Raw genomic sequence first — 5,065 nt, 5'->3', positions numbered from 1 at the left:
CATATAGGGCTCCAACTAGCCATGATTAAAAAAAAATCTAAACCTAGACATATAATAATCAAGATCCCAGAAACCCAACAGAAGAACAAAATACTACAAGCAGTTAGAGAAAAGAAACAAATCACATACAAAGGAAAGCCCATCAGAATCACAGCAGACTTTTTAACACAAACCCTCAGGTCAAGGAGAGCCTGGAGTGAGATATTTCAAGTCCTAAAAGAAAACAATCTCCAACCTAGATTGATGTATCCTGCAAACAGTTCTCCATGTGACAGGACCCCCCCCAAAAGCAGAGGTAGCTATCTTATTTGGAGACAAAGTAAATTTTAAACCAAATCTGATTAAGAGAGACAAAGAAGGTCACTACATCCTTGTAAAGGGAATAATTTATGAGGAAGAGATGACAATCATAAATGTATATGCACCAAATATTAATGTCTCAAAATATGCAAAACAAATATTAAGGGACATGAAAAACCAAATAAGAACTAATACAATTGTAGCAAGAGACCTAAATACCCACTATCACAAATAGATTATCTAGACAAACAATCAAGAATGAAATACTAGGACTTAACCAAGCTCTTGAACATATGGACTTAATAGACATCTATAAAGTGTTCCACCCCACAAAATCAGAATATACATTCTTTTCAGCTGCACATGGTTCATTCTCCAAAATAGACTACATACTACCTCATAGAACAGGTTTAAATACATGCAGAGGAATCAGAGTTATCCCATGTATATTATCAGACCATCGTGCAATTAAGGTGGAGATCAATAGCATAAGAAACCATAAGAACTTCACAAAAAACATGTAAACTGAATAAAACTCTCCTGAACAATCAATGTGTCACAGAGGAAATTGAAGAAGAAATTAGTTTTTACAAATAAAAGATAATGCCAATACAACATACAGGAATCTATGGGACACAATGAAAGCAATTCTATGTGGAAAATTCATAGCAGCGAATACCCACAATAGGAAAACAGAGTGAGCTCAAATAAACAACCTAATGATGAATCTTAGACTCCTGGAAAAAGAAGAGCAAGAAAAAGACAAAGCTCATACAAGAGAGGAAATTATAAATATCAGAGCAGAAATCAATGCAATGGAAACTAAAAAATGATACAAAAAAGTCAATGAATCCAAGAGTTGGTTTTTTTCAAAGAATAAATAAATTCAATAAACCCTTAGCCATCCTTGTAAAAAAAAGGAGCAAAAAGGCTTAGATCCAATTAGGAATGAAAAAGGTGAAGTCAAACAGATCCACCAGAAATCCAGAGGATCATCAATACCTACTTTGAGAACCTGTACTCTAATAAATTGGAAAACACAGAAGAAATGAACAGATTAAAATCAGGAAGAAGACAGGGGTGCCCCCTATCACTACTCCTCTTCGATATAGTTCTGGAAACATTAGCCATAGCAATTAGACAAGAGAAAGAAATTAAAGCAATAAAGATAGGAAAGGAAGAAGTTAAACTGTCATTATTTTCTGATGATATGATAGTCTACATAGAAGACCCAAAAAATTCTGCCAGAAGAGTTCTAGACTTAATTGACACTTTCAGCAGAGTAGCTGGATACAAGGTCAACATTCAAAAATCAATAGCCTTCTTGTACACAAATAACAGGCTCACTGAGAGAAAAATCAGCAAAATAATTCCTTTCACAATAGCATCCCCAAAAATGAAATATCTAGGAATCAGTCTAACAAAGGAAGCCAAAGATCTCTACTCTGAAAATCACAACACTCTGAAAAAGAGATTGAAAAGGATATAAGAAAATGGAAAGATATCCCCTGTTCCTGGGTAGGAAGAATCAACATAGTGAAAATGGCCATACTTCTGTACAGATTCAATGCAGTCCTGATTGAAATCCCAAAAGCATATTTCAAAGAACTTCAGAAAACAATAAAAAATTCATTTGAAGCAATAAGAGGCTTAGAATGGCAAAAACTATCTAAGTAACACTGACATTGCAGCGGGTATCACAATTCCTAATTTGAAACTATATGTGATAAAAAAACCAGCATGGTACTGGCAGAGAAACAGATCTGAGGATCAATGGAATAGATTAGAAGATGCAGAAACAACAACAGACATCCTGAGCTACCTCATCCTTGATAAAGAAGCCAACCATCCTCACTGGAGGAAAGCTAGCCTCTTTAATAAATGGTGTTGGAAAAATTGGATTTCAACTTGCCGAAGATTAAAACTAGAGCCTTATCTTACACCATGCACTAAAATAAAATCCGAGTGGATTAATGATCTACATTTCAAAACATAAACAGTAAATTTACTGGAAAGTAAATTAGGCAGAACTCTCTATGCCAAAGAATTGGCATAGGAGAAGATTTTATGAACAATTCTCTGCAGCACGAGAACTTGCACAAAGAATAAACAACTGGGATCTCATTATATTAAAAAGATTTTGCAGTGCAAGAGAAATCACCAATTGAGCTAAGAGGCAATCTACAATTTGGGGAAAAAACTTTTACCAGCTATGCCTCAGACAAAGGACTACTATCTAGAGTATATAAAGAACTAAGGATCATTAAGATCTCATGTACTATTACAGCTTTTCACACCAGAGAAACTATTTGGTATAGGGGAAAGGTAATAAAGGAAAATAAAAAAATATGACAAAATGAAAAAATGGAAATAAAGTGTTTGTAAATGGGGAAGAGAGGAGGGGGTGAAGGGAGGGCATGGACAAAGGGATAAAATGAGAACCAAGATCTGTCATGTAAAGGTAAAAGATCCCAATAATGAATGTAATTGTACTGTATACCTAAAATGTACCAATAAACTCAATAAAAGAAAAAAAAAACTAAGAAAAAAATCAGACACCTCAAATACAAAGACTCAATTGAATAATGGGCATTTGAAATGAACAGACATTTCTCAGATAAAGAAGTAAAAGCAGCAAACAAATATATGAAAAAATGTTCAATATCAATGGTCATGCGAGAGATGCAGATGAAAGCAACACTAAGATTCCACCTTACTCCAGAAAGAATGGCTGCTATCAAGAAATCAACCAATAACAAATGATGCCAGGGCTGTGAGGAGAAGGGAACCCTTCTCCGTTGTTGGTGGGATTGCAGAGTGGTACAATCACTGTGGAAATCAATATGGAGATACTTCAAAGAACTAGGAGTGGAGGTTCCATTTGACCCAGCTAACTCTCTGCTGGGTATCTTCCCAAAAGAATTAAAAGAATCATACCACAGTGATATATGCACACCTATGTTTATAGCTGCAGAGTTTGTAATAGCTAAAACTTGGAAACAACCCAAACACCCATCAACCTCAGACTGGATAGAGAAATGTGTTTTTTCTACTCAGCCATAAAGCATGGGAAAGTAGAAACATTCATAGTTAAATGGATGCACATTGAGGCTATAATGTCGTGAAATAAATAGGACACATTTGAGAAAGTACTGAATAGTTTCTCTGTTGTGAAAAATTAAAAGTGTAAATAAGTTTCAATGGTATAATAAGGTGTGAAATAGGAAGAAAATGGATAAAGAGGAAGTGGGAAGGGGAGGAGAAAGGAAATAAGGGAAAAGAAAAAATGAAAACAAAGTCTGTAAATAGGGAAAGGTGAAGGGGGTGAAGGGAGGGCAGGGATATGGGGAAAAAAGAAGAACCAAGGTGTATCATGTAAAGGTCAAAGATGCCAATGATAAATATAACTGTATTGTTTGCTTCAAATGTACCAATAAACTAAATGCAAAAAAGATAATATTTTAGCAACTGAGAGCACTGTTTCTTGGATCAGTACTTTGATGCATTTGTGTTTATAATATTTTGTTTAGTCTTCACTGTAGGTAGACAGGTGGACATCTCAACCATCTTTGTAAGAAAGACTCATTTATAATTTTATTAGTCCCTGAACTGAAATATACAAAAAAATGCATATTTTCCAATTGCATGATAAAAATATTCCTCAGATATGATCAAATATTTCTATATAGTTTTCTGATCTTCCTTAATATATTTCATTTTCCTGAAATCAGAAATGTGCAATAAAAATAAAATTCCTCAAAACCAGGCAAAATCCCTCTTAAAAACATTTATAAAGCTTGCTTGCTGAAAGAGATGGGACTTTGAAAAAGATGGGACTGCATCAAATTCTGTTATCACTCATTATGTATTTTACAACTTAGTGTGCCAAAAACCTTTATGAGAGGCCAAAGATACAGCTCAGTAAAATACTGTTTTCCTAGCATAAGAAAGGCCTTAAATTCAACCCCCAGTATGAGAGATGAGAGAGACAGACAGAGAGAGAGAGAGAGAGAGAGAGAGAGAGAGAGAGAGAGAGATTTTGAAGTTTGTCTCCAAGAACCATATACTTGGGATTGAAAATTATTAGCAGTGGTATCAGAGTACATTGCATTTCAGTTTAGCTCAGCTCAAAACATGATTTTCATGGATATATATTGGGGATATATTCCTAAGTGAAATAAATAAGTCACACATGTGTAAATACTAAATAGTTTCTTTGGTGTGGAAAAAGTATAATGGTACATAAGATCCTAATAGTATAATTGACAATGTGAAATAGGAAAAAAAGGGCTAAAGTTGTAGGGAAGTGGGAAGGGTAGGGGAAAGGTAATAAGGGAAAAGAAAAAAAATGAGAAAATGAAGAAATGGAAATAAAGTGTTTGTAAATGGGTAGGGGAGGAGGGGGTGAAGGGAGGGCAGAGGTAAGGGGAAAAAATGAGAACCAAGACCTGTCATGTACAGGTACAAGATCCCAACAATGAATATAACTGTACTGTATACCTAAAGTGTACCAATAAACTTAATGAGAAAAAAATGATTTTCACAATTTTTTCAGTTTTCAGCATTCCTAGTGTCTCTCCTCCTAGATCAGCAATCCCTCGCTCTTTTCGTCACACTGATACTACATCCAATCACAAGCAGTTAAACTGATGTGCTATGTTTTTCTTCTAGAGTTGCATCCAGTGATCCAAACTTACTGTGGAAGATGCTATGCTGTGTGTACCACAAACATCTGTCCTTAAAGGTCTCCCATCATGCCAGAGAT

The sequence above is a fragment of the Fukomys damarensis genome, unplaced genomic scaffold (assembly GCF_012274545.1).
Source record: "Fukomys damarensis isolate Sample0158 unplaced genomic scaffold, DMR_v1.0_HiC HiC_scaffold_17, whole genome shotgun sequence".
Lineage (NCBI taxonomy): Eukaryota > Metazoa > Chordata > Mammalia > Rodentia > Bathyergidae > Fukomys > Fukomys damarensis.
Note: the sequence above shows the minus strand (reverse complement) of the source record.